Raw genomic sequence first — 26,366 nt, 5'->3', positions numbered from 1 at the left:
CCAAGATCACAGATGACGATAGACGAAAGACGGCAGCACCCAGTCAGTCTTCGCTGTGGACCTCAGTGGTAGCGAATTGTTGTGCCAGAGTGACTCTTTGTACGCATTTTATTAGCTCTGAATTGTATTTCTCTTGAACACTGTGGCAAAGAAGCGTGTGCTGCAACAGCCTCCTTAGCTCAGGGGCAGAGCACTGGTCTTGTAAACCAGGGGTCGTGAGTTCGATTCTCACAGGGGGCAGCACAATTTTAAATGGGCCAATATAATCCTTTGAACCGAAAATTTCAAAATAGCGTGTCTTTTCGGGCCTGAGCCAAGATCACAGATGACGATAGACGAAAGACGGCAGCACCCAGTCAGTCTTCGCTGTGGACCTCAGTGGCAGCGAATTGTTGTGCCAGAGTAACTCTTTGTACGCATTTTATTAGCTCTGAATTGTATTTCTCTTGAACACTGTGGCAAAGAAGCGTGTGCTGCAACAGCCTCCTTAGCTCAGGGGCAGAGCACTGGTCTTGCAAACCAGGGGTCATGAGTTCGATTCTCACAGGGGGCAGCACAATTTTAAATGGGCCAATACAATCCTTTGAACCGGAAATTTCAAAATAGCGTGTCTTTTCGGGCCTGAGCCAAGATCACAGATGACGATAGACGAAAGACGGCAGCACCCAGTCAGTCTTCGCTGTGGACCTCAGTGGTAGCGAATTGTTGTGCCAGAGTAACTCTTTGTAAGCATTTTATAAGCTCTGAATTGTATTTCTCTTGAACACTGTGGCAAAGAAGCGTGTGTTGCAACAGCCTCCTTAGCTCAGGGGCAGAGCACTGGTCTTGTAAACCAGGGGTCGTGAGTTTGATTCTCACAGGGGGCAGCACAATTTTAAATGGGCCAATATAATCCTTTGAACCGAAAATTTCAAAATAGCGTGTCTTTTCGGGCCTGAGCCAAGATCACAGATGACGATAGACGAAAGACGGCAGCACCCAGTCAGTCTTCGCTGTGGACCTCAGTGGTAGCGAATTGTTGTGCCAGAGTAACTCTTTGTACGCATTTTATAAGCTCTGAATTGTATTTCTCTTGAACACTGTGGCAAAGAAGTGTGTGCTGCAACAGCCTCCTTAGCTCAGGGGCAGAGCACTGGCCTTGTAAACCAGGGGTCGTGAGTTCGAATCTCACAGGGGCAGCACAATTTTAAATGGGCCAATATAATCCTTTGAACCGAAAATTTCAAAATAGCGTGTCTCTTAGGGCCTGAGCCAAGATCACAGATGACGATAGACGAAAGACGGCAGCACCCAGTCAGTCTTCGCTGTGGACCTCAGTGGTAGCGAATTGTTGTGCCAGAGTAACTCTTTGTACGCATTTTATAAGCTCTGAATTGTATTTCTCTTGAACACTGTGGCAAAGAAGCGTGTGCTGCAACAGCCTCCTTAGCTCAGGGGCAGAGCACTGGTCTTGTAAACCAGGGGTCGTGAGTTCGATTCTCACAGGGAGCAGCACAATTTTAAATGGGCCAATATAATCCTTTGAACCGAAAATTTCAAAATAGCGTGTCTTTTCGGGCCTGAGCCAAGATCACAGATGACGATAGACGAAAGACGGCAGCACCCAGTCAGTCTTCGCTGTGGACCTCATTGGTAGCGAATTGTTGTGCCAGAGTAACTCTTTGTACGCATTTTATAAGCTCTGAATTGTATTTCTCTTGAACACTGTGGCAAAGAAGCGTGTGCTGCAACAGCCTCCTTAGCTCAGGGGCAGAGCACTGGTCTTGTAAACCAGGGGTCGTGAGTTCGATTCTCACACGGGGCAGCACAATTTTAAATGGGCCAATATAATCCTTTGAACCGAAAATTTCAAAATAGCGTGTCTTTTCGGGCCTGAGCCAAGATCACAGATGACGATGGACGAAAGACGGCAGCACCCAGTCAGTCTTCGCTGTGGACCTCAGTGGTAGCGAATTGTTGTGCCAGAGTAACTCTTTGTACGCATTTTACAAGCTCTGAATTGTATTTCTCTTGAACACTGTGGCAAAGAAGCGTGTGCTGCAACAGCCTCCTTAGCTCAGGGGCAGAGCACTGGTCTTGTAAACCAGGGGTCGTGAGTTCGATTCTCACAGGGGGCTGCACAATTTTAAATGGGCCAATATAATCCTTTGAACCGAAAATTTCAAAATAGCGTGTCTTTTCGGGCCTGAGCCAAGATCACAGATGACGATAGACGAAAGACGGCAGCACCCAGTCAGTCTTCGCTGTGGACCTCAGTGGTAGCGAATTGTTGTGCCAGAGTGACTCTTTGTACGCATTTTATTAGCTCTGAATTGTATTTCTCTTGAACACTGTGGCAAAGAAGCGTGTGCTGCAACAGCCTCCTTAGCTCAGGGGCAGAGCACTGGTCTTGTAAACCAGGGGTCGTGAGTTCGATTCTCACAGGGGGCAGCACAATTATAAATGGGCCAATATAATCCTTTGAACCGAAAATTTCAAAATAGCGTGTCTTTTCGGGCCTGAGCCAAGATCACAGATGACGATAGACGAAAGACGGCAGCACCCAGTCAGTCTTCGCTGTGGACCTCAGTGGTAGCGAATTGTTGTGCCAGAGTAACTCTTTGTACGCATTTTATTAGCTCTGAATTGTATTTCTCTTGAACACTGTGGCAAAGAAGCGTGTGCTGCAACAGCCTCCTTAGCTCAGGGGCAGAGCACTGGTCTTGCAAACCAGGGGTCATTAGTTCGATTCTCACAGGGGGCAGCACAATTTTAAATGGGCCAATACAATCCTTTGAACCGAAAATTTCAAAATAGCGTGTCCTTTCGGGCCTGAGCCAAGATCACAGATGACGATAGACGAAAGACGGCAGCACCCAGTCAGTCTTCGCTGTGGACCTCAGTGGTAGCGAATTGTTGTGCCAGAGTAACTCTTTGTAAGCATTTTATAAGCTCTGAATTGTATTTCTCTTGAACACTGTGGCAAAGAAGCGTGTGCTGCAACAGCCTCCTTAGCTCAGGGGCAGAGCACCGGTCTTGTAAACCAGGGGTCGTGGGTTCGATTCTCACAGGGGGCAGCACAATTTTAAATGGGCCAATATAATCCTTTGAACCGAAAATTTCAAAATAGCGTGTCTTTTCGGGCCTGAGCCAAGATCACAGATGACGATAGACGAAAGACGGCAGCACCCAGTCAGTCTTCGCTGTGGACCTCAGTGGTAGCGAATTGTTGTGCCAGAGTAACTCTTTGTACGCATTTTATAAGCTCTGAATTGTATTTCTCTTGAACACTGTGGCAAAGAAGTGTGTGCTGCAACAGCCTCCTTAGCTCAGGGGCAGAGCACTGGTCTTGTAAACCAGGGGTCGTGAGTTCGATTCTCACAGGGGGCAGCACAATTTTAAATGGGCCAATATAATCCTTTGAACCGAAAATTTCAAAATAGCGTGTCTTTTCGGGCCTGAGCCAAGATCACAGATGTTGATAGACGAAAGACGGCAGCACCCAGTCAGTCTTCGCTGTGGACCTCAGTGGTAGCGAATTATTGTGCCAGAGTAACTCTTTGTACGCATTTTATAAGCTCTGAATGGTATTTCTCTTGAACACTGTGGCAAAGAAGCGTGCGCTGCAACAGCCTCCTTAGCTCAGGGGCAGAGCACTGGTCTTGTAAACCAGGGGTCGTGAGTTCGATTCTCACAGGGGGCAGCACAATTTTAAATGGGCCAATATAATCCTTTGAACCGAAAATTTCAAAATAGCGTGTCTTTTCGGGCCTGAGCCAAGATCACAGATGACGATAGACGAAAGACGGCAGCACCCAGTCAGTCTTCGCTGTGGACCTCAGTGGTAGCGAATTGTTGTGCCAGAGTAACTCTTTGTACGCATTTTATTAGCTCTGAATTGTATTTCTCTTGAACACTGTGGCAAAGAAGCGTGTGCTGCAACAGCCTCCTTAGCTCAGGGGCAGAGCACTGGTCTTGTAAACCAGGGGTCGTGAGTTCGATTCTCACAGGGGGCAGCACAATTTTAAATGGGCCAATATAATTCTTTTGACCGAAAATTTCAAAATAGCGTGTCTTTTCGGGCCTGAGCCAAGATCACAGATGACGATAGACGAAAGACGGCAGCACCCAGTCAGTCTTCGCTGTGGACCTCAGTGGTAGCGAATTGTTGTGCCAGAGTAACTCTTTGTACGCATTTTATAAGCTCTGAATTGTATTTCTCTTGAACACTGTGGCAAAGAAGCGTGCGCTGCAACAGCCTCCTTAGCTCAGGGGCGGAGCACTGGTCTTGTAAACCAGGGGTCGTGAGTTCGATTCTCACAGGGGGCAGCACAATCTTAAATGGGCCAATATAATAGTTTGAACCGAAAATTTCAAAATAGCGTGTCTTTTCGGGCCTGAGCCAAGATCACAGATGACGATAGACGAAAGACGGCAGCACCCAGTCAGTCTTCGCTGTGGACCTCAGTGGTAGCGAATTGTTGTGTCAGAGTAACTCTTTGTACGCATTTTATAAGCTCTGAATTGTATTTCTCTTGAACACTGTGGCAAAGAAGCGTGTGCTGCAACAGCCTCCTTAGCTCAGGGGCAGAGCACTGGTCTTGTAAACCAGGGGTCGTGAGTTCGATTCTCACAGGGGGCAGCACAATTTTAAATGGGCCAATATAATCCTTTGAACCGAAAATTTCAAAATAGCGTGTCTTTTCGGGCCTGAGCCAAGATCACAGATGACGATGGACGAAAGACGGCAGCACCCAGTCAGTCTTCGCTGTGGACCTCAATGGTCGCGAATTGTTGTGCCAGAGTAACTCTTTGCACGCATTTTATAAGCTCTGAATTGTATTTCTCTTGAACACTGTGGCAAAGAAGCGTGTGCTGCAACAGCCTCCTTAGCTCAGGGGCAGAGCACTGGTCTTGTAAACCAGGGGTCGTGAGTTCGATTCTCACAGGGGGCAGCACAATTTTAAATGGGCCAATATAATCCTTTGAACCGAAAATTTCAAAATAGCGTGTCTTTTCGGGCCTGAGCCAAGATCACAGATGACGATAGACGAAAGACGGCAGCACCCAGTCAGTCTTGGCTGTGGACCTCAGTGGTAGCGAATTGTTGTGCCAGAGTAACCCTTTGTACGCATTTTATAAGCTCTGAATTGTATTTCTCTTGAACACTGTGGCAAAGAAGTGTGTGCTGCAACAGGCTCCTTAGCTCAGGGGCAGAGCACTGGTCTTGTAAACCAGGGGTCGTGAGTTCGATTCTCACAGGGGGCAGCACAATTTTAAATGGGCCAATATAATCCTTTGAACCGAAAATTTCAAAATAGCGTGTCTTTTCGGGCCTGAGCCAAGATCACAGATGACGATAGACGAAAGACGGCAGCACCCAGTCAGTCTTCGCAGTGGACCTCAGTGGTAGCGAATTGTTGTGCCAGAGTAACTCTTTGTACGCATTTTATTAGCTCTGAATTGTATTTCTCTTGAACACTGTGGCAAAGAAGCGTGTGCTGCAACAGCCTCCTTAGCTCAGGGGCAGAGCACTGGTCTTGTAAACCAGGGGTCGTGAGTTCGATTCTCACAGGGGGCAGCACAATTTTAAATGGGCCAATATAATCCTTTGAACCGAAAATTTCAAAATAGCGTGTCTTTTCGGGCCTGAGCCAAGATCACAGATGACGATAGACGAAAGACGGCAGCACCCAGTCAGTCTTCGCTGTGGACCTCAGTGGTAGCGAATTGTTGTGCCAGAGTAACTCTTTGTACGCATTTTATTAGCTCTGAATTGTATTTCTCTTGAACACTGTGGCAAAGAAGCGTGTGCTGCAACAGCCTCCTTAGCTCAGGGGCAGAGCACTGGTCTTGTAAACCAGGGGTCGTGAGTTCGATTCTCACAGGGGGCAGCACAATTTTAAATGGGCCAATATAATCCTTTGAACCGAAAATTTCAAAATAGCGGGTCTTTTCGGGCCTGAGCCAAGATCACAGATGACGATAGACGAAAGACGGCAGCACCCAGTCAGTCTTCGCTGTGGACCTCAGTGGTAGCGAATTGTTGTGCCAGAGTAACTCTTTGTACGCATTTTATAAGCTCTGAATTGTATTTCTCTTGAACACTGTGGCAAAGAAGTGTGTGCTGCAACAGCCTCCTTAGCTCAGGGACAGAGCACTGGTCTTGTAAACCAAGGGTCGTGAGTTCGATTCTCACAGGGGGCAGCACAATTTTAAATGGGCCAATATAATCCTTTGAACCGAAAATTTCAAAATAGCGTGTCTTTTCGGGCCTGAGCCAAGATCACAGATGACGATAGACGAAAGACGGCAGCACCCAGTCAGTCTTCGCTGTGGACCTCAGTGGTAGCGAATTGTTGTGCCAGAGTAACTCTTTGTACGCATTTTATTAGCTCTGAATTGTATTTCTCTTGAACACTGTGGCAAAGAAGCGTGTGCTGCAACAGCCTCCTTAGCTCAGGGGCAGAGCACTGGTCTTGTAAACCAGGGGTCGTGAGTTCGATTCTCACAGGGGGCAGCACAATTTTAAATGGGCCAATATAATCCTTTGAACCGAAAATTTCAAAATAGCGTGTCTTTTCGGGCCTGAGCCAAGATCACAGATGACGATAGACGAAAGACGGCAGCACCCAGTCAATCTTCGCTGTGGACCTCAGTGGTAGCGAATTGTTGTGCCAGAGTAACTCTTTGTACGCATTTTATTAGCTCTGAATTGTATTTCTCTTGAACACTGTAGCAAAGAAGCGTGTGCTGCAACAGCCTCCTTAGCTCAGGGGCAGAGCACTGGTCTTGTAAACCAGGGGTCGTGAGTTCGATTCTCACAGGGGGCAGCACAATTTTAAATGGGCCAATATAATCCTTTGAACCGAAAATTTCAAAATAGCGTGTCTTTTCGGGCCTGAGCCAAGATCACAGATGACGATAGACGAAAGACGGCAGCACCCAGTCAGTCTTCGCTGTGGACCTCAGTGGTAGCGAATTGTTGTGCCAGAGTAACTCTTTGTACGCATTTTATTAGCTCTGAATTGTATTTCTCTTGAACACTGTGGCAAAGAAGTGTGTGCTGCAACAGCCTCCTTAGCTCAGGGGCAGAGCACTGGTCTTGTAAACCAGGGGTCGTGAGTTCGATTCTCACAGGGGGCAGCACAATTTTAAATGGGCCAATATAATCCTTTGAACCGAAAATTTCAAAATAGCGTGTCTTTTCGGGCCTGAGCCAAGATCACAGATGACGATAGACGAAAGACGGCAGCACCCAGTCAGTCTTCGCTGTGGACCTCAGTGGTAGCGAATTGTTGTGCCAGAGTAACTCTTTGTACGCATTTTATAAGCTCTGAATTGTATTTCTCTTGAACACTGTGGCAAAGAAGCGTGTGCTGCAAGAGCACCCTTAGCTCAGGGGCAGAGCACTTGTCTTGTAAACCAGGGGTCGTGAGTTCGATTCTCACAGGGGGCAGCACAATTTTAAATGGGCCAATATAATCCTTTGAACCGAAAATTTCAAAATAGCGTGTCTTTTCGGGCCTGAGCCAAGATCACAGATGACGATAGACGAAAGACGGCAGCACCCAGTCAGTCTTCGCTGTGGACCTCAGTGGTAGCGAATTGTTGTGCCAGAGTAACTCTTTGTACGCATTTTATTAGCTCTGAATTGTATTTCTCTTGAACACTGTGGCAAAGAAGCGTGTGCTGCAACAGCCTCCTTAGCTCAGGGGCAGAGCACTGGTCTTGTAAACCAGGGGTCGTGAGTTCGATTCTCACAGGGTGCAGCACAATTTTAAATGGGCCAATATAATCCTTTGAACCGAAAATTTCAAAATAGCGTGTCTTTTCGGGCCTGAGCCAAGATCACAGATGACGATAGACGAAAGACGGCAGCACCCAGTCAGTCTTCGCTGTGGACCTCAGTGGTAGCGAATTGTTGTGCCAGAGTAACACTTTGTACGCATTTTATTAGCTCTGAATTGTATTTCTCTTGAACACTGTGGCAAAGAAGTGTGTGCTGCAACAGCCTCCTTAGCTCAGGGGCAGCGCACTGGTCTTGTTAACCCAGGGGTCGTGAGTTCGATTCTCACAGGGGGCAGCACAATTTTAAATGGGCCAATATAATCCTTTGAACCGAAAATTTCAAAATAGCGTGTCTTTTCAGGCCTGAGCCAAGATCACAGATGACGATAGACGAAAGACGGCAGCACCCAGTCAGTCTTCGCTGTGGACCTCAGTGGTAGCGAATTGTTGTGCCAGAGTAACTCTTTGTACGCATTTTATTAGCTCTGAATTGTATTTCTCTTGAACACTGTGGCAAAGAAGCGTGTGCTGCAACAGCCTCCTTAGCTCAGGGGCAGAGCACTGGCCTTGTAAACCAGGGGTCGTGAGTTCGATTCTCACAGGGGCAGCACAATTTTAAATGGGCCAATATAATCCTTTGAACCGAAAATTTCAAAATAGCGTGTCTTTTCGGGCCTGAGCCAAGATCACAGATGACGATAGACGAAAGACGGCAGCACCCAGTCAGTCTTCGCTGTGGACCTCAGTGGTAGCGAATTGTTGTGCCAGAGTAACTCTTTGTACGCATTTTATAAGCTCTGAATTGTATTTCTCTTGAACACTGTGGCAAAGAAGCGTGTGCTGCAACAGCCTCCTTAGCTCAGGGGCAGAGCACTGGTCTTGGAAACCAGGGGTCGTGAGTTCGATTCTCACAGGGGGCAGCACAATTTTAAATGGGCCAATATAATCCTTTGAACCGAAAATTTCAAAATAGCGTGTCTTTTCGGGCCTGAGCCAAGATCACAGATGACGATAGACGAAAGACGGCAGCACCCAGTCAGTCTTCGCTGTGGACCTCAGTGGTAGCGAATTGTTGTGCCAGAGTAACTCTTTGTACGCATTTTATAAGCTCTGAATTGTATTTCTCTTGAACACTGTGGCAAAGAAGCGTGCGCTGCAACAGCCTCCTTAGCTCAGGGGCAGAGCACTGGTCTTGTAAACCAGGGGTCGTGAGTTCGATTCTCACAGGGGGCAGCACAATTTTAAATGGGCCAATATAATCCTTTGAACCGAAAATTTCAAAATAGCGTGTCTTTTCGGGCCTGAGCCAAGATCACAGATGACGATAGACGAAAGACGGCAGCACCCAGTCAGTCTTCGCTGTGGACCTCAGTGGTAGCGAATTGTTGTGCCAGAGTAACTCTTTGTACGCATTTTATTAGCTCTGAATTGTATTTCTCTTGAACACTGTGGCAAAGAAGCGTGTGCTGCAACAGCCTCCTTAGCTCAGGGGCAGAGCACTGGTCTTGTAAACCAGGGGTCGTGAGTTCGATTCTCACAGGGGGCAGCACAATTTTAAATGGGCCAATATAATCCTTTGAACCGAAAATTTCAAAATAGCGTGTCTTTTCGGGCCTGAGCCAAGATCACAGATGACGATAGACGAAAGACGGCAGCACCCAGTCAGTCTTCGCTGTGGACCTCAGTGGTAGCGAATTGTTGTGCCAGAGTAACTCTTTATACCCATTTTGTAAGCTCTGAATTGTATTTCTCTTGAACACTGTGGCAAAGAAGCGTGTGCTGCAACAGCCTCCTTAGCTCAGGGGCAGAGCACTGGTCTTGTAAACCAGGGGTCGTGAGTTCGATTCTCACAGGGGGCAGCACAATTTTAAATGGGCCAATATAATCCTTTGAACCGAAAATTTCAAAATAGCGTGTCTTTTCGGGCCTGAGCCAAGATCACAGATGACGATAGACGAAAGACGGCAGCACCCAGTCAGTCTTCGCTGTGGACCTCAGTGGTAGCGAATTGTTGTGCCAGAGTAACTCTTTGTACGCATTTTATAAGCTCTGAATTGTATTTCTCTTGAACACTGTGGCAAAGAAGCGTGTGCTGCAACAGCCTCCTTAGCTCAGGGGCAGAGCACTGGTCTTGTAAACCAGGGGTCGTGAGTTCGATTCTCACAGGGGGCAGCACAATTTTAAATGGGCCAATATAATCCTTTGAACCGAAAATTTCAAAATAGCGTGTCTTTTCGGGCCTGAGCCAAGATCACAGATGACGATAGACGAAAGACGGCAGCACCCAGTCAGTCTTCGCTGTGGACCTCAGTGGTAGCGAATTGTTGTGCCAGAGTAACTCTTTGTACGCATTTTATTAGCTCTGAATTGTATTTCTCTTGAACACTGTGGCAAAGAAGCGTGTGCTGCAACAGCCTCCTTAGCTCAGGGGCAGAGCACTGGTCTTGTAAACCAGGGGTCGTGAGTTCGATTCTCACAGGGGGCAGCACAATTTTAAATGGGCCAATATAATCCTTTGAACCGAAAATTTCAAAATAGCGTGTCTTTTCGGGCCTGAGCCAAGATCACAGATGACGATAGACGAAAGACGGCAGCACCCAGTCAGTCTTCGCTGTGGACCTCAGTGGTAGCGAATTGTTGTGCCAGAGTAACTCTTTTTACACATTATATTAGCTCTGAATTGTATTTCTCTTGAACACTGTGGCAAAGAAGCGTGTGCTGCAACAGCCTCCTTAGCTCAGGGGCAGAGCACTGGTCTTGTAAACCAGGGGTCGTGAGTTCGATTCTCACAGGGGGCAGCACAATTTTAAATGGGCCAATATAATCCTTTGAACCGAAAATTTCCAAATAGCGTGTCTTTTCGGGCCTGAGCCAAGATCACAGATGACGATAGACGAAAGACGGCAGCACCCAGTCAGTCTTCGCTGTGGACCTCAGTGGTAGCGAATTGTTGTGCCAGAGTAACTCTTTGTACGCATTTTATTAGCTCTGAATTGTATTTCTCTTGAACACTGTGGCAAGGAAGCGTGTGCTGCAACAGCCTCCTTAGCTCAGGGGCAGAGCACTGGTCTTGTAAACCAGGGGTCGTGAGTTCGATTCTCACAGGGGGCAGCACAATTTTAAATGGGCCAATATAATCCTTTGAACCGAAAATTTCAAAATAGCGTGTCTCTTCGGGCCTGAGCCAAGATCACAGATGACGATAGACGAAAGACGGCAGCACCCAGTCAGTCTTCGCTGTGGACCTCAGTGGTAGCGAATTGTTGTGCCAGAGTAACTCTTTGTACGCATTTTATTAGCTCTGAATTGTATTTCTCTTGAACACTGTGGCAAAGAAGCGTGTGCTGCAACAGCCTCCTTAGCTCAGTGGCAGAGCACTGGTCTTGTATTTCTCTTGAACACTGTGGCAAAGAAGTGTGTGCTGCAATAGCCTCCTTAGCTCAGGGGCAGAGCACTGGTCTTGTAAACCAGGGGTCGTGAGTTCGATTCTCACAGGGGGCAGCACAATTTTAAATGGGCCAATATAATCCTTTGAACCGAAAATTTCAAAATAGCGTGTCTTTTCGGGCCTGAGCCAAGATCACAGATGACGATAGACGAAAGACGGCAGCACCCAGTCAGTCTTCGCTGTGGACCTCAGTGGTAGCGAATTGTTGTGCCAGAGTAACTCTTTGTACGCATTTTATTAGCTCTGAATTGTATTTCTCTTGAACACTGTGGCAAAGAAGCGTGTGCTGTAACAGCCTCCTTAGCTCAGGGGCAGAGCACTGGTCTTGTAAACCAGGGGTCGTGAGTTCGATTCTCACAGGGGACAGCACAATTTTAAATGGGCCAATATAATCCTTTGAACCGAAAATTTCAAAATAGCGTGTCTTTTCGGGCCTGAGCCAAGATCACAGATGACGATAGACGAAAGACGGCAGCACCCAGTCAGTCTTCGCTGTGGACCTCAGTGGTAGCGAATTGTTGTGCCAGAGTAACTCTTTGTACGCATTTTATTAGCTCTGAACACTGTGGCAAAGAAGCGTGTGCTGCAACAGCCTCCTTAGCTCAGGGGCAGAGCACTGGTCTTGTAAACCAGTGGTCGTGAGTTCGATTCTCACAGGGGGCAGCACAATTTTAAATGGGCCAATATAATCCTTTGAACCGAAAATTTCAAAATAGCGTGTCTTTTCGGGCCTGAGCCAAGATCACAGATGACGATAGACGAAAGACGGCAGCACCCAGTCAGTCTTCGCTGTGGACCTCAGTGGTAGCGAATTGTTGTGCCAGAGTAACTCTTTGTACGCATTTTATAAGCTCTGAATTGTATTTCTCTTGAACACTGTGGCAAAGAAGTGTGTGCTGCAATAGCCTCCTTAGCTCCGGGGCAGAGCACTGGTCTTGTAAACCAGGGGTCGTGAGTTCGATTCTCACAGGGGGCAGCACAATTTTAAATGGGCCAATATAATCGTTTGAACCGAAAATTTCAAAATAGCGTGTCTTTTCGGGCCTGGGCCAAGATCACAGATGACGATAGACGAAAGACGGCAGCACCCAGTCAGTCTTCGCTGTGGACCTCAGTGGTAGCGAATTGTTGTGCCAGAGTAACTCTTTGTACGCACTTTATTAGCTCTGAATTGTATTTCTCTTGAACACTGTGGCAAAGAAGCGTGTGCTGCAACAGCCTCCTTAGCTCAGGGGCAGAGCACTGGTCTTGTAAACCAGGGGTCGTGAGTTCGATTCTCACAGGGGGCAGCACAATTTTAAATGGGCCAATATAATCGTTTGAACCGAAAATTTCAAAATAGCGTGTCTTTTCGGGCCTGAGCCAAGATCACAGATGACGATAGACGAAAGACGGCAGCACCCAGTCAGTCTTCGCTGTGGACCTCAGTGGTAGCGAATTGTTGTGCCAGAGTAACTCTTTGTACGCATTTTATTAGCTCTGAATTGTATTTCTCTTGAACACTGTGGCAAAGAAGCGTGTGCTGCAACAGCCTCCTTAGCTCAGGGGCAGAGCACTGGTCTTGTAAACCAGGGGTCGTGAGTTCGATTCTCACAGGGGGCAGCACAATTTTAAATGGGCCAATATAATCCTTTGAACCGAAAATTTCAAAATAGCGTGTCTTTTCGGGCCTGAGCCAAGATCACAGATGACGATAGACGAAAGACGGCAGCACCCAGTCAGTCTTCGCTGTGGACCTCAGTGGTAGCGAATTGTTGTGCCAGAGTAACTCTTTGTACGCATTTTATTAGCTCTGAATTGTATTTCTCTTGAACACTGTGGCAAAGAAGCGTGTGCTGCAACAGCCTCCTTAGCTCAGGGGCAGAGCACTGGTCTTGTAAACCAGGGTTCGTGAGTTCGATTCTCACAGAGGGCAGCACAATTTTAAATGGGCCAATATAATCCTTTGAACCGAAAATTTCAAAATAGCGTGTCTTTTCGGGCCTGAGCCAAGATCACAGATGACGATAGACGAAAGACGGCAGCACCCAGTCAGTCTTCGCTGTGGACCTCAATGGTAGCGAATTGTTGTGCCAGAGTAACTCTTTGTACGCATTTTATTAGCTCTGAATTGTATTTCTCTTGAACACTGTGGCAAAGAAGCATGTGCTGCAACAGCCTCCTTAGCTCAGGGGCAGAGCACTGGTCTTGTAAACCAGGGGTCGTGAGTTCGATTCTCACAGGGGGCAGCACAATTTTAAATGGGCCAATATAATCCTTTGAACCGAAAATTTCAAAATAGCGTGTCTTTTCGGGCCTGAGCCAAGATCACAGATGACGATAGACGAAAGACGGCAGCACCCAGTCAGTCTTCGCTGTGGACCTCAGTGGTAGCGAATTGTTGTGCCAGAGTAACTCTTTGTACGCATTTTATTAGCTCTGAATTGTATTTCTCTTGAACACTGTGGCAAAGAAGAGTGTGCTGCAACAGCCTCCTTAGCTCAGGGGCAGAGCACTGGTCTTGTAAACCAGGGGTCGTGAGTTCGATTCTCACAGGGGGCAGCACAATTTTAAATGGGCCAATATAATCCTTTGAACCGAAAATTTCAAAATAGCGTGTCTTTTCGGGCCTGAGCCAAGATCACAGATGACGATAGACGAAAGACGGCAGCACCCAGTCAGTCTTCGCTGTGGACCTCAGTGGTAGCGAATTGTTGTGCCAGAGTAACTCTTTGTACGCATTTTATAAGCTCTGAATTGTATTTCTCTTGAACACTGTGGCAAAGAAGCATGTGCTGCAACAGCATCCTTAGCTCAGGGGCAGAGCACTGGTCTTGTAAACCAGGGGTCGTGAGTTCGATTCTCACAGGGGCAGCACAATTTTAAATGGGCCAATATAATCCTTTGATCCGAAAATTTCAAAATAGCGTGTCTTTTCGGGCCTGAGCCAAGATCACAGATGACGATAGACGAAAGACGGCAGCACCCAGTCAGTCTTCGCTGTGGACCTCAGTGGTAGCGAATTGTTGTGCCAGAGTAACTCTTTGTACGCATTTTATTAGCTCTGAATTGTATTTCTCTTGAACACTGTGGCAAAGAAGCGTGTGCTGCAACAGCCTCCTTAGCTCAGGGGCAGAGCACTGGTCTTGTAAACCAGGGGTCGTGAGTTCGATTCTCACAGGGGGCAGCACAATTTTAAATGGGCCAATATAATCCTTTGAACCGAAAATTTCAAAATAGCGTGTCTTTTCGGGCCTGAGCCAAGATCACAGATGACGATAGACGAAAGACGGCAGCACCCAGTCAGTCTTCGCTGTGGACCTCAGTGGTAGCGAATTGTTGTGCCAGAGTAACTCTTTGTACGCATTTTATTAGCTCTGAATTGTATTTCTCTTGAACACTGTGGCAAAGAAGCGTGTGCTGCAACAGCCTCCTTAGCTCAGGGGCAGAGCACTGGTCTTGTAAACCAGGGGTCGTGAGTTCGATTCTCACAGGGGGCAGCACAATTTTAAATGGGCCAATATAATCCTTTGAACCGAAAATTTCAAAATAGCGTGTCTTTTCGGGCCTGAGCAAAGATCACAGATGACGATAGACGAAAGACGGCAGCACCCAGTCAGTCTTCGCTGTGGACCTCAGTGGTCGCGAATTGTTGTGCCAGAGTAACTCTTTGTACGCATTTTATTAGCTCTGAATTGTATTTCTCTTGAACACTGTGGCAAAGAAGCATGTGCTGCAACAGCCTCCTTAGCTCAGGGGCAGAGCACTGGTCTTGTAAACCAGGGGTCGTGAGTTCGATTCTCACAGGGGGCAGCACAATTTTAAATGGGCCAATATAATCCTTTGAACCGAAAATTTCAAAATAGCGTGTCTTTTCGGGCCTGAGCCAAGATCACAGATGACGATAGACGAAAGACGGCAGCACCCAGTCAGTCTTCGCTGTGGACCTCAGTGGTAGCGAATTGTTGTGCCAGAGTAACTCTTTGTACGCATTTTATTAGCTCTGAATTGTATTTCTCTTGAACACTGTGGCAAAGAAGAGTGTGCTGCAACAGCCTCCTTAGCTCAGGGGCAGAGCACTGGTCTTGTAAACCAGGGGTCGTGAGTTCGATTCTCACAGGGGGCAGCACAATTTTAAATGGGCCAATATAATCCTTTGAACCGAAAATTTCAAAATAGCGTGTCTTTTCGGGCCTGAGCCAAGATCACAGATGACGATAGACGAAAGACGGCAGCACCCAGTCAGTCTTCGCTGTGGACCTCAGTGGTAGCGAATTGTTGTGCCAGAGTAACTCTTTGTACGCATTTTATAAGCTCTGAATTGTATTTCTCTTGAACACTGTGGCAAAGAAGCATGTGCTGCAACAGCATCCTTAGCTCAGGGGCAGAGCACTGGTCTTGTAAACCAGGGGTCGTGAGTTCGATTCTCACAGGGGCAGCACAATTTTAAATGGGCCAATATAATCCTTTGATCCGAAAATTTCAAAATAGCGTGTCTTTTCGGGCCTGAGCCAAGATCACAGATGACGATAGACAAAAGACGGCAGCACCCAGTCAGTCTTCGCTGTGGACCTCAGTGGTAGCGAATTGTTGTGCCAGAGTAACTCTTTGTACGCATTTTATTAGCTCTGAATTGTATTTCTCTTGAACACTGTGGCAAAGAAGCGTGTGCTGCAACAGCCTCCTTAGCTCAGGGGCAGAGCACTGGTCTTGTAAACCAGGGGTCGTGAGTTCGATTCTCACAGGGGGCAGCACAATTTTAAATGGGCCAATATAATCCTTTGAACCGAAAATTTCAAAATAGCGTGTCTTTTCGGGCCTGAGCCAAGATCACAGATGACGATAGACGAAAGACGGCAGCACCCAGTCAGTCTTCGCTGTGGACCTCAGTGGTAGCGAATTGTTGTGCCAGAGTAACTCTTTGTACGCATTTTATTAGCTCTGAATTGTATTTCTCTTGAACACTGTGGCAAAGAAGCGTGTGCTGCAACAGCCTCCTTAGCTCAGGGGCAGAGCACTGGTCTTGTAAATCAGGGGTCGTGAGTTCGATTCTCACAGGGGCAGCACAATTTTAAATGGGCCAATATAATCCTTTGAACCGAAAATTTCAAAATAGCGTGTCTTTTCGGGCCTGAGCCAAAATCACAGATGACGATAGACGAAAGACGGCAGCACCCAGTCAGTCTTCGCTGTGGACCTCAGTGGTCGCGAATTGTTGTGCCAGAGTAACTCTTTGTACGCATTTTATTAGCTCTGAATTGTATTTCTCTTGAACACTGTGGCAAAGAAGCATGTGCTGCAACAGCCTCCTTAGCTCAGGGGCAGAGCACTGGTCTTGTAAACCAGGGGTCGTGAGTTCGATTCTCACAGGGGGCAGCACAATTTTAAATGGGCCAACATAATCCTTTGAACCGAAAATTTCAAAATAGCGTGTCTTTTCGGGCCTGAGCCAAGATCACAGACGACGATAGACGAAAGACGGCAGCACCCAGTCAGTCTTCGCAGTGGACCTCAGTGGTAGCGAATTGTTGTGCCAGAGTAACTCTTTGTACGCATTTTGTAAGCTCTGAATTGTATTTCTCTTGAACACTGTGGCAAAGAAGCGTGTGCTGCAACAGCCTCCTTAGCTCAGGGGCAGAGCACTGGTCTTGTAAACCAGTGGTTGTGAGTTCGATTCTCACAGGGGGCAGCACAATTTTAAATGGGCCAATATAATCCTTTGAACCGCAAATTTCAAAATAGCGTGTCTTTTCGGGCCTGAGCCAAGATCACAGATGACGATAGACGAAAGACGGCAGCACCCAGTCAGTCTTCGCTGTGGACCTCAGTGGTAGCGAATTGTTGTGCCAGAGTAACTCTTTGTACGCATTTTATTAGCTCTGAATTGTATTTCTCTTGAACACTGTGGCAAAGAAGCGTGTGCTGCAACAGCCTCCTTAGCTCAGGGGCGGAGCACTGGCCTTGTAAACCAGGGGTCGTGAGTTCGATTCTCACAGGGGCAGCACAATTTTAAATGGGCCAAAATAATCCTTTGAACCGAAAATTTCAAAATAGCGTGTCTTTTCGGGCCTGAGCCAAGATCACAGATGACGATAGACGAAAGACGGCAGCACCCAGTCAGTCTTCGCTGTGGACCTCAGTGGTAGCGAATTGTTGTGCCAGAGTAACTCTTTGTATGCATTTTATAAGCTCTGAATTGTATTTCTCTTGAACACTGTGGCAAGGAAGCGTGTGCTGCAACAGCCTCCTTAGCTCAGGGGCAGAGCACTGGTCTTGTAAACCAGGGGTCGTGAGTTCGATTCTCACAGGGGGTAGCACAATTTTAAATTTGCCAATATAATCCTTTGAACCGAAAATTTCAAAATAGCGTGTCTTTTCGGGCCTGAGCCAAGATCACAGATGACGATAGACGAAAGACGGCAGCACCCAGTCAGTCTTCGCTGTGGACCTCAGTGGTAGCGAATTGTTGTGCCAGAGTAACTCTTTGTACGCATTTTATTAGCTCTGAATTGTATTTCTCTTGAACACTGTGGCAAAGAAGCGTGTGCTGCAACAGCCTCCTTAGCTCAGGGGCAGAGCACTGGTCTTGTAAACCAGGGGTCGTGAGTTCGATTCTCACAGAGGGCAGCACAATTTTAAATGGGCCAATATAATCCTTTGAACCGAAAATTTCAAAATAGCGTGTCTTTTCGGGCCTGAGCCAAGATCACAGATGACGATAGACGAAAGACGGCAGCACCCAGTCAGTCTTCGCTGTGGACCTCAGTGGTAGCGAATTGTTGTGCCAGAGTAACTCTTTGTACGCATTTTATAAGCTCTGAATTGTATTTTTCTTGAACACTGTGGCAAAGAAGTGTGTGCTGCAATAGCCTCCTTAGCTCAGGGGCAGAGCACTGGTCTTGTAAACCAGGGGTCGTGAGTTCGATTCTCACAGGGGCAGCACAATTTTAAATGGGCCAATATAATCCTTTGAACCGAAAATTTTAAAATAGCGTGTCTTTTCGGGCCTGAGCCAAGATCACAGATGACGATAGACGAAAGACGGCAGCACCCAGTCAGTCTTCGCTGTGGACCTCAGTGGTAGCGAATTGTTGTGCCAGAGTAACTCTTTGTACGCATTTTATTAGCTCTGAATTGTATTTCTCTTGAACACTGTGGCAAAGAAGCGTGTGCTGCAACAGCCTCCTTAGCTCAGGGGCAGTCTGCCTGCGGCAGCGGTGGTGAGCGGACCTCCAGGGCCAGCGCGCTGCGGCAGGAAGTGTTTACGTCAGGCGGTGAGTCGCGTGCTTACAGCGTCTGCTTATTAGTATTCGTTCCGTTCTGTAGGATCTGATATGGAATTATGAATCCGACTAACAGGAAAGATACCCTGAAGTTTACCTTTGATAGGAACTTTTCGAAACCAAATTCGTTTGAAGTTGAAGCATGGTTAGAGGAAACAGCTAAGATTACTTTTGATGACATTGTAGGGATAAATTTCTCTATCGTGACTAGTGTTGTTTATGTGAAATTAACGTCCTCTGAACTGTGTGATAGAATTGTGGAGTCCAGTGGAGGTGTACTGAAGTTTAAACATAGCGATGGTACCGTCAGTGACGTCAGCATTACGCATGCTGGACTGGGCATCCGAACGGCACGTATTTTCGAACTCCCGTTTGAAATAACAGCCGCGCAAATAAATTCTGCATTGACACCTTACGGGAGGGTCATTAACAATTTTGCGGAGCGTTGGTCCAAAGCCCACAAATTTCCGGTGCTTAACGGCGTCAGGCAGGTTAAGATCGATATACAGAAGCACATACCTTCATATATTTACGTAGGTGGACATCGCGGAATTGTCATATATGATGGGCAGCCAAAAACGTGTGCCGGCTGTGGTGCGCCCGGCCACGTGCGCTCTGAATGTATACAAAGACGGGTGACGCAAATACCTGTCGGTGAAGCCGCTAGCCCCCCTGTGACGACGGCACTGCCACTGACATACGCTGTCGCGGCTTCTGGTCTTCCACCCGCGACCCCGCCTGTAGATGCCCCTCGTTTGAATGATGTTTTGGCCGATAACGTCAAAGAACCGAGTGCTGACGCGGCACCGCCGCTACCACACTCAGAGATGGAGGTAACGACGGATGACTCCCCAGTGGTTGATGCCACTGGTACTGAGGATGAAGCAGACGCTGTGTTCCCGGCGGATCAACCCCAGAGTCAACAGTCCACTTCGGATGTTGATGATACTGCGAACCCTAACAGGAAGCCTTCCAAAAAGAAGCGGAGACTTGCACATCAAGGAGCCAATCAGCTCGCCCCACAGCTCCGCGACAAAGCGAAACGAATAAGCAGCCAAATGTGTCAGAACACTTCTGAACCCTCTGAAGTTGGTCTCCCTGCGTCTGGTCGAATGGACATTGATCCTGTAGTGTCTCCCCCTGTGAATCCACGACGGGTGGAAGATAGTGATACCTCGAGTAGAGTCGTTTTGCCGGATACCCACGCTCAAGGAAACGCAGGGTCGCTTTTGTCAGAGGCCACTCTCACTGGGAATTGGGCGCAGGAAATGGAAGTATTGGATGCGAGCAATGATGCGGCTGTCATGCGGACCATTGAGACGGAATCTTCGGCACCCCCCACAGAGCAGCATACACCAACCGTACCGGGAACTACAGGAACTCCGACTGACGCGCTTGGCTTCAATTTCGTTAGCCATCCTTCTAAGACTGTTTAATTAATAGTATGTGCCTTCTCCCATGAACGAGCCCCAAGCCTATAAAATTGCCACGTTAAACATCAATAAGATACAGTCGTACTGGCGGCTCCGTAATTTACAAGATTTTGTATACGCAGCGGATATCGATATTCTGTTACTTCAAGAAGTCGCTGCGATTGAACTTGACCGAATAACTGGTTATACTACTCTCTCCAATTCCGGGAGCGGTGCGAATTTAGGGACAGCGATTCTGTTAAAAGAAGGGATTGTAGCGACCGACGCAGAAAAACTGCCTGATCATAGAGGGATCGCTGTCACTTTCCATCGGACACGCATAATCAATGTTTACGCCCCGTCCGGCAGTAGCAATAGGCGTGCTAGGGCTGAGTTCTTCACAAGCGCCATAGTCCCACTTTTTAGGGGAACCTACGATCGTATAATTTTTGCGGGTGACTTCAATTGTGTCTTAAGTCCAAAAGACCAGACGCCTAATTTTAACAAATCTGGAGAACTAGAACGTATCGTCCAAGATATGAACCTCATTGACACATGGGAGCATACGCACGGAGCGGCACCTGGGTTCACTCATGTCACGAACCACTCGGCAAGCCGGCTAGACAGAATCTATGTATCGGCGTGTATGAAGACTCAAGTCCTCCAATCCGAAGTTTGGCCCACAATTTTTTCCGATCATGCCGCATATATTTGTACTGTTAACATGGTCAAGCAAGGCACATTTCGCGGCAGAGGTTTCTGGAAACTTAACAATGCTCTCCTTAACGATGTTGACTGTCACCGTGTCTTTAACGAAACATGGGAGGCATGTGAACGACGGGTTGCACAGTATGCCTCCGTTACTGAATGGTGGATAACACATGCCAAACCAACTTTATCAAAAATGTTTAAACGCTACGCTCGGGACAAATCCTGGTGGCAACGGCAAACGTCTGAGTTTTATTTTACTTGTCTCAGGGAGCTTTACCAGTCCGATGTGACTGTACCTGAAAATTTTATGCAGATTAAAAAAATTAAGGCAAAATTATTAAAACTTCAGCGGCAGCAGGCAGAAGGCTTTCAAGTAAGGTCCAGGCCCCAGAATGTGATAGACGACGAAATGACATCCATGTTCCACGTCATTCGTGAAAATAAGAGGGGGCGGCGGAGATTAATAACTCGTCTTCAGTTGAGTGAAGGCGTTGCGCTCACGCGGCAACAAGACATACGGAACGCACTTCACAATCACTTGGCAGGTCTCCTGACAACGACACATACCGACGATGGAACTCACGATGAATTACTCAATAACTTGCAGAGGACTTTGGGTGCTGCTGAAGTCGAAACTCTCATGCGAGAAATTGATGAAGACGAATTGGATTCTGCGCTATCACGAAGTCCGAAAAATAAATCGCCGGGACCCGACGGTCTCACTGCCGAATTTTATCTAACTTTCTGCGACAAATTAAAGCCCAAGTTGTTGAGTATGTTTAATGAAATTTTACGGCCAGATTTTAATGTTCCTCAGGCTCTCGTGGAAGGCATCGTGGTTTTAATCCCTAAACGCCCAATGTGCAGTTCTGTTGACGATTTTCGGCCGCTTACTTTACTGAACAGTGACTACAAAATTTTAGCACGTATTATTTCTAATAGATTGAAAATGTTGATGAATACTGTCATTGGTCAGTACCAGACCAGTGTAGGTGTCGGTAGGACGATCTTCCAAAATTTGTCTCAATACAGGGACGTTATAGCCATTGCAGATGCGTGTAAGATACGGTGTGCGCTAGTTTCCCTTGACATTTCAAAGGCATTCGACAGAGTAAACCATCAGTTTCTCATCCGGACGATGCATGCCATGGGATTTCCACTACGTTTTATCAATCTTATACATGAGCTCCTTCGTAAAGGAGTAACTCGACTCATGGTGAATGGCCAGCTGAGCGCATCAATTAATATTACTAATTCAGTGCGACAGGGATGCCCTATGTCGATGGCCTTGTTTGCCATTGCCATTGAGCCTTTGCTTGTCACCTTGACACAGCGTCTACAAGGATTAACCATCCACGGCATTAAGATTGTTTGTACTGCATATGCGGATGACGTCGGATTTTTGGTCATGGACGAAGGTGAAGTCAAGGAAGCCCTTCAGATCGTCAAAAACTACGAACTTGTTGCGGGTGCGAAGTTGAATGCCAGGAAATCTGGCATTATGAACATAGGACGCGGCATCTCGCTGCACCATCACGGTCAGTTGCAACTAATTTCTAAAATGAAATGCCTTGGTATTGAGTACAGGAGCAACATACAGCACACAATTGCGGTGAACTATAGGAATCTCCTGGCAAGTATGCGTGCTTGCATGCAGACCCACTACCTAAGAAGCCTTGATGAACTGCAGAAAGTCACCTTCGCTAATGTCTACCTCACCTCAAAGATTAACTACGTTGCACAAGTACTGCCCATGCCACAGGAGACAGCGAAGCGTATGATGTCCGCTCTAGGACATTTTGTCACACGTGGACACATTTTTAAAGTCAAGTACGATACGCTCACTCTCTCCACGACCGATGGAGGCTTAAATTTAACAGATGTTCGTTCCAAGTCACGAGCTTTGTACGTATGCACCACCTACAAACGGTGGAGGTCGTTACCGAACAGTCTAACGGCTCACTTGTTAACCGAAATAGCGCCGGCCTGCCTGCAGCCTCCTGTCTCTGTTCAACATATTCCGCCTGCGCTGACTCACTTTAAGAGCTTTTTCATTGAGTTCAGTTACGTACGGTCAACTCTCCCAGAAAATGAGCTTTCCGTGGTGAAGTTAGTTTATAATAAACTACTGGCAACCAAGAACAGGAACAACATCGAACACAAATACCCCAATCATCGCTGGCCAGTGATATGGAAAAACATACATAGCCGTGATTTACCAACGTCAGTGAAAGCCTCTTGGTACAGGGTCGTGAACCGTAAAATAAGTACCAATTCACGACTTCATGCTCTACATTTGGCTGACTCACCTTTGTGCCTAACGTGCAACTTGCCTGATACTGATGAACATCGTTTTCTGTGCACCACTGTCCAAGCAGTTTGGCCATGCATTCGCCGAAAACTGGCTACGATTATGAGGACTTCCCAGCTTTGTATAAAACCTGAAGATTTCCTGTATCCGGATTCAGTGCCGTACCCGAACACCAAACGGAACTCTGTCAATTGGTTGAAGGGTCATTATGTTCATTATTTACAGACGCAAGAACCCAAGAGTGAGGCGGCGTTCTGTCTTTACCTGGCATTACATTTTCACATAATTTCACAGACGAGACATTACAGGAAACGATATGCGAATTTTTTAGAAGTCGTTCTTCGATGAAAGAAGTATTTTTTTCTTTCCTTCATTCTACATTGCTTTGTTTTTTCTCTTTTCTTCTTAAAATGTCACAGTGACGTATACTGAACAGTGTTACGACAAGGACTATTTTATTTTCTTCTGTTTTTCTAGCGGACCAGAGTTCCTTTTTCATTTTCTATTAAAAAAAAAAAAAAAAAAAAAAAAATTCTACTTTGTCACCATTGCGGGACTATCCAATAGGTTTAGAAGTATCTTTGGTTTGGAAATCGGAATAGTTCAGAAGAATAAGTAATTCAGAAATCATGGCAGATGAAGCCGACGCCGACGAAGGCGATTTATGGCGAGCGCAAGGCGGGGCTGAAGGGGAGGAAGGAGGCCCTAAAAAAAAAAAAAAAAAAAAAAAAAAAAAAAAAAAAAAAAAAAAAGTGGTAGAGCACTGGTCTAATAAACCAGTGGTCGTAAGTTCCATCCTCACAGGAGAAAGATGAATTTTGGAAATCAGTTGCGCGTCGTGGCCGTATAGCAAACAGTACCTGTGATGAAAAAAAAAAAAAAATAAAAAAAAAAAAAAAAAAAGGGGCAGAGCACTGGTCTTGTAAACCAGGGGTCGTGAGTTCGATTCTCACAGGGGGCAGCACAATTTTAAATGGGCCAATATAATCCTTTGAACCGAAAATTTCAAAATAGCGTGTCTTTTCGGGCCTGAGCCAAGATCACAGATGACGATAGACGAAAGACGGCAGCACCCAGTCAGTCTTCGCTGTGGACCTCAGTGGTAGCGAATTGTTGTGCCAGAGTAACTCTTTGTACGCATTTTATTAGCTCTGAATTGTATTTCTCTTGAACACTGTGGCAAAGAAGCGTGTGCTGCAACAGCCTCCTTAGCTCAGGGGCAGAGCACTGGTCTTGTAAACCAGGGGTCGTGAGTTCGATTCTCACAGGGGGCAGCACAATTTTAAATGGGCCAATATAATCCTTTGAACCGAAAATTTCAAAATAGCGTGTCTTTTCGGGCCTGAGCCAAGATCACAGATGACGATAGACGAAAGACGGCAGCACCCAGTCAGTCTTCGCTGTGGACCTCAGTGGTAGCGAATTGTTGTGCCAGAGTAACTCTTTGTACGCATTTTATAAGCTCTGAATTGTATTTCTCTTGAACACTGTGGCAAAGAAGTGTGTGCTGCAATAGCCTCCTTAGCTCAGGGGCAGAGCACTGGTCTTGTAAACTAGGGGTCGTGAGTTCGATTCTCACAGGGGCAGCACAATTTTAAATGGGCCAATATAATCCTTTGAACCGAAAATTTTAAAATAGCGTGTCTTTTCGGGCCTGAGCCAAGATCACAGATGACGATAGACGAAAGACGGCAGCACCCAGTCAGTCTTCGCTGTGGACCTCAGTGGTAGCGAATTGTTGTGCCAGAGTAACTCTTTGTACGCATTTTATTAGCTCTGAATTGTATTTCTCTTGAACACTGTGGCAAAGAAGCGTGTGCTGCAACAGCCTCCTTAGCTCAGGGGCAGAGCACTGGTCTTGTAAACCAGGGGTCGTGAGTTCGATTCTCCCAGGGGGCAGCACAATTTTAAATGGGCCAATATAATCCTTTGAACCGAAAATTTCAAAATAGCGTGTCTTTTCGGGCCTGAGCCAAGATCACAGATGACGATAGACGAAAGACGGCAGCACCCAGTCAGTCTTCGCTGCGGACCTCAGTGGTAGCGAATTGTTGTGCCAGAGTAACTCTTTGTACGCATTTTATTAGCTCTGAATTGTATTTCTCTTGAACACTGTGGCAAAGAAGCGTGTGCTGCAACAGCCTCCTTAGCTCAGGGGCAGAGCACTGGTCTTGTAAACCAGGGGTCGTGAGTTCGATTTCTCACAGGGGGCAGCACAATTTTAAATGGGCCAATATAATCCTTTGAACCGAAAATTTCAAAATAGCGTGTCTTTTCGGGCCTGAGCCAAGATCACAGATGACGATAGACGAAAGACGGCAGCACCCAGTCAGTCTTCGCTGTGGACCTCAGTGGTCGCGAATTGTTGTGCCAGAGTAACTCTTTGTACGCATTTTATTAGCTCTGAATTGTATTTCGCTTGAACACTGTGGCAAAGAAGCATGTGCTGCAACAGCCTCCTTAGCTCAGGGGCGTAGTCTGCCTGCGGCAGCGGTGGTGAGCGGACCTCCAGGGCCAGCGCGCTGCGGCAGGAAGTGTTTACGTCAGGCGGTGAGTCGCGTGCTTACAGCGTCTGCTTATTAGTATTCGTTCCGTTCTGTAGGATCTGATATGGAATTATGAATCCGACTAACAGGAAAGATACCTTGAAGTTTACCTTTGATAGGAACTTTTCGAAACCAAATTCGTTTGAAGTTGAAGCATGGTTAGAGGAAACAGATAAGATTACTTTTGATGACATTGTAGGGATAAATTTCTCTATCGTGACTAGTGTTGTTTATGTGAAATTAACGTCCTCTGAACTGTGTGATAGAATTGTGGATTCCAGTGCAGGTGTACTGAAGTTTAAACATAGCGATGGTACCGTCAGTGACGTCAGCATTACGCATGCTGGACTGGGCATCCGAACGGCACGTATTTTCGAACTCCCGTTTGAAATATCAGCCGCGCAAATAAATTCTGCATTAACACCTTACGGGAGGGTCATTAACAATTTTGCGGAGCGTTGGTCCAAAGCCCACAAATTTCCGGTGCTTAACGGCGTCAGGCAGGTTAAGATCGATATACAGAAGCACATACCTTCATATATTTACGTAGGTGGACATCGCGGAATTGTCATATATGATGGGCAGCCAAAAACGTGTGCCGGCTGTGGTGCGCCCGGCCATGTGCGCTCTGAATGTATACAAAGACGCGTGACGCAGATACCTGTCGGTGAAGCCGCTAGCCCCCCTGTGACGACGGCACTGCCACTGACATACGCTGTCGCGGCTTCTGGTCTTCCACCCGCGACCCCGCCTGTAGATGCCCCTCGTTTGAATGATGTTTTGGCCGATAACGTCAAAGAACCGAGTGCTGACGCGGCACCGCCGCTACCACACTCAGAGATGGAGGTAACGACGGATGACTCCCCAGTGGTTGATGCCACTGGTACTGAGGATGAAGCAGACGCT

At 47.0% G+C, this 26,366-nt stretch overlaps 60 non-coding genes across 60 annotated transcripts; all 60 read left to right on the top strand.

Annotated features, from left to right (window-relative positions):
- Positions 1 to 168: 168 nt before the first annotated feature.
- Positions 169 to 240, top strand: Trnat-ugu (transfer RNA threonine (anticodon UGU)). The gene has a single exon. It is a non-coding gene; the product is annotated as a tRNA-Thr (tRNA).
- A 241-nt stretch (positions 241 to 481) lies between these two features.
- Positions 482 to 553, top strand: Trnaa-ugc (transfer RNA alanine (anticodon UGC)). The gene has a single exon. It is a non-coding gene; the product is annotated as a tRNA-Ala (tRNA).
- Positions 554 to 794: 241 nt separating this feature from the next.
- On the top strand, positions 795 to 866 carry Trnat-ugu (transfer RNA threonine (anticodon UGU)). Its single transcript has one exon. It is a non-coding gene; the product is annotated as a tRNA-Thr (tRNA).
- A 241-nt stretch (positions 867 to 1,107) lies between these two features.
- Trnat-ugu (transfer RNA threonine (anticodon UGU)) lies at positions 1,108 to 1,181 on the top strand. Its single transcript has one exon. It is a non-coding gene; the product is annotated as a tRNA-Thr (tRNA).
- Positions 1,182 to 1,419: 238 nt separating this feature from the next.
- Positions 1,420 to 1,491, top strand: Trnat-ugu (transfer RNA threonine (anticodon UGU)). Its single transcript has one exon. It is a non-coding gene; the product is annotated as a tRNA-Thr (tRNA).
- Positions 1,492 to 1,732: 241 nt separating this feature from the next.
- Trnat-ugu (transfer RNA threonine (anticodon UGU)) lies at positions 1,733 to 1,804 on the top strand. Its single transcript has one exon. It is a non-coding gene; the product is annotated as a tRNA-Thr (tRNA).
- A 241-nt stretch (positions 1,805 to 2,045) lies between these two features.
- Trnat-ugu (transfer RNA threonine (anticodon UGU)) lies at positions 2,046 to 2,117 on the top strand. Its single transcript has one exon. It is a non-coding gene; the product is annotated as a tRNA-Thr (tRNA).
- Positions 2,118 to 2,358: 241 nt separating this feature from the next.
- On the top strand, positions 2,359 to 2,430 carry Trnat-ugu (transfer RNA threonine (anticodon UGU)). Its single transcript has one exon. It is a non-coding gene; the product is annotated as a tRNA-Thr (tRNA).
- A 241-nt stretch (positions 2,431 to 2,671) lies between these two features.
- Trnaa-ugc (transfer RNA alanine (anticodon UGC)) lies at positions 2,672 to 2,743 on the top strand. The gene has a single exon. It is a non-coding gene; the product is annotated as a tRNA-Ala (tRNA).
- Positions 2,744 to 2,984: 241 nt separating this feature from the next.
- Trnat-ugu (transfer RNA threonine (anticodon UGU)) lies at positions 2,985 to 3,056 on the top strand. The gene has a single exon. It is a non-coding gene; the product is annotated as a tRNA-Thr (tRNA).
- A 241-nt stretch (positions 3,057 to 3,297) lies between these two features.
- Positions 3,298 to 3,369, top strand: Trnat-ugu (transfer RNA threonine (anticodon UGU)). The gene has a single exon. It is a non-coding gene; the product is annotated as a tRNA-Thr (tRNA).
- A 241-nt stretch (positions 3,370 to 3,610) lies between these two features.
- Positions 3,611 to 3,682, top strand: Trnat-ugu (transfer RNA threonine (anticodon UGU)). Its single transcript has one exon. It is a non-coding gene; the product is annotated as a tRNA-Thr (tRNA).
- A 241-nt stretch (positions 3,683 to 3,923) lies between these two features.
- On the top strand, positions 3,924 to 3,995 carry Trnat-ugu (transfer RNA threonine (anticodon UGU)). The gene has a single exon. It is a non-coding gene; the product is annotated as a tRNA-Thr (tRNA).
- A 241-nt stretch (positions 3,996 to 4,236) lies between these two features.
- On the top strand, positions 4,237 to 4,308 carry Trnat-ugu (transfer RNA threonine (anticodon UGU)). The gene has a single exon. It is a non-coding gene; the product is annotated as a tRNA-Thr (tRNA).
- A 241-nt stretch (positions 4,309 to 4,549) lies between these two features.
- Positions 4,550 to 4,621, top strand: Trnat-ugu (transfer RNA threonine (anticodon UGU)). The gene has a single exon. It is a non-coding gene; the product is annotated as a tRNA-Thr (tRNA).
- A 241-nt stretch (positions 4,622 to 4,862) lies between these two features.
- Positions 4,863 to 4,934, top strand: Trnat-ugu (transfer RNA threonine (anticodon UGU)). Its single transcript has one exon. It is a non-coding gene; the product is annotated as a tRNA-Thr (tRNA).
- A 241-nt stretch (positions 4,935 to 5,175) lies between these two features.
- On the top strand, positions 5,176 to 5,247 carry Trnat-ugu (transfer RNA threonine (anticodon UGU)). Its single transcript has one exon. It is a non-coding gene; the product is annotated as a tRNA-Thr (tRNA).
- Positions 5,248 to 5,488: 241 nt separating this feature from the next.
- On the top strand, positions 5,489 to 5,560 carry Trnat-ugu (transfer RNA threonine (anticodon UGU)). Its single transcript has one exon. It is a non-coding gene; the product is annotated as a tRNA-Thr (tRNA).
- A 241-nt stretch (positions 5,561 to 5,801) lies between these two features.
- Trnat-ugu (transfer RNA threonine (anticodon UGU)) lies at positions 5,802 to 5,873 on the top strand. Its single transcript has one exon. It is a non-coding gene; the product is annotated as a tRNA-Thr (tRNA).
- Positions 5,874 to 6,114: 241 nt separating this feature from the next.
- Trnat-ugu (transfer RNA threonine (anticodon UGU)) lies at positions 6,115 to 6,186 on the top strand. The gene has a single exon. It is a non-coding gene; the product is annotated as a tRNA-Thr (tRNA).
- A 241-nt stretch (positions 6,187 to 6,427) lies between these two features.
- On the top strand, positions 6,428 to 6,499 carry Trnat-ugu (transfer RNA threonine (anticodon UGU)). The gene has a single exon. It is a non-coding gene; the product is annotated as a tRNA-Thr (tRNA).
- A 241-nt stretch (positions 6,500 to 6,740) lies between these two features.
- Trnat-ugu (transfer RNA threonine (anticodon UGU)) lies at positions 6,741 to 6,812 on the top strand. The gene has a single exon. It is a non-coding gene; the product is annotated as a tRNA-Thr (tRNA).
- Positions 6,813 to 7,053: 241 nt separating this feature from the next.
- Trnat-ugu (transfer RNA threonine (anticodon UGU)) lies at positions 7,054 to 7,125 on the top strand. Its single transcript has one exon. It is a non-coding gene; the product is annotated as a tRNA-Thr (tRNA).
- Positions 7,126 to 7,366: 241 nt separating this feature from the next.
- Positions 7,367 to 7,438, top strand: Trnat-ugu (transfer RNA threonine (anticodon UGU)). The gene has a single exon. It is a non-coding gene; the product is annotated as a tRNA-Thr (tRNA).
- A 241-nt stretch (positions 7,439 to 7,679) lies between these two features.
- On the top strand, positions 7,680 to 7,751 carry Trnat-ugu (transfer RNA threonine (anticodon UGU)). The gene has a single exon. It is a non-coding gene; the product is annotated as a tRNA-Thr (tRNA).
- A 555-nt stretch (positions 7,752 to 8,306) lies between these two features.
- Trnat-ugu (transfer RNA threonine (anticodon UGU)) lies at positions 8,307 to 8,380 on the top strand. The gene has a single exon. It is a non-coding gene; the product is annotated as a tRNA-Thr (tRNA).
- Positions 8,381 to 8,618: 238 nt separating this feature from the next.
- Trnap-ugg (transfer RNA proline (anticodon UGG)) lies at positions 8,619 to 8,690 on the top strand. The gene has a single exon. It is a non-coding gene; the product is annotated as a tRNA-Pro (tRNA).
- Positions 8,691 to 8,931: 241 nt separating this feature from the next.
- On the top strand, positions 8,932 to 9,003 carry Trnat-ugu (transfer RNA threonine (anticodon UGU)). Its single transcript has one exon. It is a non-coding gene; the product is annotated as a tRNA-Thr (tRNA).
- Positions 9,004 to 9,244: 241 nt separating this feature from the next.
- Trnat-ugu (transfer RNA threonine (anticodon UGU)) lies at positions 9,245 to 9,316 on the top strand. The gene has a single exon. It is a non-coding gene; the product is annotated as a tRNA-Thr (tRNA).
- A 241-nt stretch (positions 9,317 to 9,557) lies between these two features.
- On the top strand, positions 9,558 to 9,629 carry Trnat-ugu (transfer RNA threonine (anticodon UGU)). Its single transcript has one exon. It is a non-coding gene; the product is annotated as a tRNA-Thr (tRNA).
- A 241-nt stretch (positions 9,630 to 9,870) lies between these two features.
- On the top strand, positions 9,871 to 9,942 carry Trnat-ugu (transfer RNA threonine (anticodon UGU)). The gene has a single exon. It is a non-coding gene; the product is annotated as a tRNA-Thr (tRNA).
- Positions 9,943 to 10,183: 241 nt separating this feature from the next.
- Positions 10,184 to 10,255, top strand: Trnat-ugu (transfer RNA threonine (anticodon UGU)). The gene has a single exon. It is a non-coding gene; the product is annotated as a tRNA-Thr (tRNA).
- Positions 10,256 to 10,496: 241 nt separating this feature from the next.
- Trnat-ugu (transfer RNA threonine (anticodon UGU)) lies at positions 10,497 to 10,568 on the top strand. The gene has a single exon. It is a non-coding gene; the product is annotated as a tRNA-Thr (tRNA).
- Positions 10,569 to 10,809: 241 nt separating this feature from the next.
- Positions 10,810 to 10,881, top strand: Trnat-ugu (transfer RNA threonine (anticodon UGU)). The gene has a single exon. It is a non-coding gene; the product is annotated as a tRNA-Thr (tRNA).
- A 318-nt stretch (positions 10,882 to 11,199) lies between these two features.
- On the top strand, positions 11,200 to 11,271 carry Trnat-ugu (transfer RNA threonine (anticodon UGU)). Its single transcript has one exon. It is a non-coding gene; the product is annotated as a tRNA-Thr (tRNA).
- Positions 11,272 to 11,512: 241 nt separating this feature from the next.
- Positions 11,513 to 11,584, top strand: Trnat-ugu (transfer RNA threonine (anticodon UGU)). The gene has a single exon. It is a non-coding gene; the product is annotated as a tRNA-Thr (tRNA).
- A 225-nt stretch (positions 11,585 to 11,809) lies between these two features.
- Trnat-ugu (transfer RNA threonine (anticodon UGU)) lies at positions 11,810 to 11,881 on the top strand. The gene has a single exon. It is a non-coding gene; the product is annotated as a tRNA-Thr (tRNA).
- Positions 11,882 to 12,122: 241 nt separating this feature from the next.
- Trnat-ugu (transfer RNA threonine (anticodon UGU)) lies at positions 12,123 to 12,194 on the top strand. Its single transcript has one exon. It is a non-coding gene; the product is annotated as a tRNA-Thr (tRNA).
- Positions 12,195 to 12,435: 241 nt separating this feature from the next.
- On the top strand, positions 12,436 to 12,507 carry Trnat-ugu (transfer RNA threonine (anticodon UGU)). The gene has a single exon. It is a non-coding gene; the product is annotated as a tRNA-Thr (tRNA).
- A 241-nt stretch (positions 12,508 to 12,748) lies between these two features.
- Trnat-ugu (transfer RNA threonine (anticodon UGU)) lies at positions 12,749 to 12,820 on the top strand. Its single transcript has one exon. It is a non-coding gene; the product is annotated as a tRNA-Thr (tRNA).
- A 241-nt stretch (positions 12,821 to 13,061) lies between these two features.
- On the top strand, positions 13,062 to 13,133 carry Trnat-ugu (transfer RNA threonine (anticodon UGU)). Its single transcript has one exon. It is a non-coding gene; the product is annotated as a tRNA-Thr (tRNA).
- Positions 13,134 to 13,374: 241 nt separating this feature from the next.
- Positions 13,375 to 13,446, top strand: Trnat-ugu (transfer RNA threonine (anticodon UGU)). The gene has a single exon. It is a non-coding gene; the product is annotated as a tRNA-Thr (tRNA).
- A 241-nt stretch (positions 13,447 to 13,687) lies between these two features.
- Positions 13,688 to 13,759, top strand: Trnat-ugu (transfer RNA threonine (anticodon UGU)). The gene has a single exon. It is a non-coding gene; the product is annotated as a tRNA-Thr (tRNA).
- A 241-nt stretch (positions 13,760 to 14,000) lies between these two features.
- Trnat-ugu (transfer RNA threonine (anticodon UGU)) lies at positions 14,001 to 14,074 on the top strand. The gene has a single exon. It is a non-coding gene; the product is annotated as a tRNA-Thr (tRNA).
- Positions 14,075 to 14,312: 238 nt separating this feature from the next.
- On the top strand, positions 14,313 to 14,384 carry Trnat-ugu (transfer RNA threonine (anticodon UGU)). The gene has a single exon. It is a non-coding gene; the product is annotated as a tRNA-Thr (tRNA).
- Positions 14,385 to 14,625: 241 nt separating this feature from the next.
- On the top strand, positions 14,626 to 14,697 carry Trnat-ugu (transfer RNA threonine (anticodon UGU)). Its single transcript has one exon. It is a non-coding gene; the product is annotated as a tRNA-Thr (tRNA).
- A 241-nt stretch (positions 14,698 to 14,938) lies between these two features.
- Positions 14,939 to 15,010, top strand: Trnat-ugu (transfer RNA threonine (anticodon UGU)). The gene has a single exon. It is a non-coding gene; the product is annotated as a tRNA-Thr (tRNA).
- Positions 15,011 to 15,251: 241 nt separating this feature from the next.
- Trnat-ugu (transfer RNA threonine (anticodon UGU)) lies at positions 15,252 to 15,323 on the top strand. The gene has a single exon. It is a non-coding gene; the product is annotated as a tRNA-Thr (tRNA).
- Positions 15,324 to 15,564: 241 nt separating this feature from the next.
- Positions 15,565 to 15,638, top strand: Trnat-ugu (transfer RNA threonine (anticodon UGU)). Its single transcript has one exon. It is a non-coding gene; the product is annotated as a tRNA-Thr (tRNA).
- A 238-nt stretch (positions 15,639 to 15,876) lies between these two features.
- Trnat-ugu (transfer RNA threonine (anticodon UGU)) lies at positions 15,877 to 15,948 on the top strand. Its single transcript has one exon. It is a non-coding gene; the product is annotated as a tRNA-Thr (tRNA).
- A 241-nt stretch (positions 15,949 to 16,189) lies between these two features.
- Trnat-ugu (transfer RNA threonine (anticodon UGU)) lies at positions 16,190 to 16,263 on the top strand. Its single transcript has one exon. It is a non-coding gene; the product is annotated as a tRNA-Thr (tRNA).
- Positions 16,264 to 16,501: 238 nt separating this feature from the next.
- On the top strand, positions 16,502 to 16,573 carry Trnat-ugu (transfer RNA threonine (anticodon UGU)). Its single transcript has one exon. It is a non-coding gene; the product is annotated as a tRNA-Thr (tRNA).
- Positions 16,574 to 16,814: 241 nt separating this feature from the next.
- Trnat-ugu (transfer RNA threonine (anticodon UGU)) lies at positions 16,815 to 16,886 on the top strand. Its single transcript has one exon. It is a non-coding gene; the product is annotated as a tRNA-Thr (tRNA).
- Positions 16,887 to 17,439: 553 nt separating this feature from the next.
- On the top strand, positions 17,440 to 17,511 carry Trnat-ugu (transfer RNA threonine (anticodon UGU)). The gene has a single exon. It is a non-coding gene; the product is annotated as a tRNA-Thr (tRNA).
- A 241-nt stretch (positions 17,512 to 17,752) lies between these two features.
- Trnat-ugu (transfer RNA threonine (anticodon UGU)) lies at positions 17,753 to 17,824 on the top strand. Its single transcript has one exon. It is a non-coding gene; the product is annotated as a tRNA-Thr (tRNA).
- Positions 17,825 to 18,065: 241 nt separating this feature from the next.
- Positions 18,066 to 18,139, top strand: Trnat-ugu (transfer RNA threonine (anticodon UGU)). Its single transcript has one exon. It is a non-coding gene; the product is annotated as a tRNA-Thr (tRNA).
- A 5,977-nt stretch (positions 18,140 to 24,116) lies between these two features.
- On the top strand, positions 24,117 to 24,188 carry Trnat-ugu (transfer RNA threonine (anticodon UGU)). Its single transcript has one exon. It is a non-coding gene; the product is annotated as a tRNA-Thr (tRNA).
- A 241-nt stretch (positions 24,189 to 24,429) lies between these two features.
- On the top strand, positions 24,430 to 24,503 carry Trnat-ugu (transfer RNA threonine (anticodon UGU)). Its single transcript has one exon. It is a non-coding gene; the product is annotated as a tRNA-Thr (tRNA).
- A 238-nt stretch (positions 24,504 to 24,741) lies between these two features.
- On the top strand, positions 24,742 to 24,813 carry Trnat-ugu (transfer RNA threonine (anticodon UGU)). The gene has a single exon. It is a non-coding gene; the product is annotated as a tRNA-Thr (tRNA).
- A 241-nt stretch (positions 24,814 to 25,054) lies between these two features.
- Trnat-ugu (transfer RNA threonine (anticodon UGU)) lies at positions 25,055 to 25,127 on the top strand. Its single transcript has one exon. It is a non-coding gene; the product is annotated as a tRNA-Thr (tRNA).
- Positions 25,128 to 26,366: the final 1,239 nt, after the last annotated feature.

The sequence above is a fragment of the Schistocerca gregaria genome, chromosome 1 (assembly GCF_023897955.1).
Source record: "Schistocerca gregaria isolate iqSchGreg1 chromosome 1, iqSchGreg1.2, whole genome shotgun sequence".
In the NCBI taxonomy this organism is placed as follows: Eukaryota; Metazoa; Arthropoda; class Insecta; order Orthoptera; family Acrididae; genus Schistocerca; species Schistocerca gregaria.
This window is presented reverse-complemented; position numbering and strand designations above follow the sequence as displayed.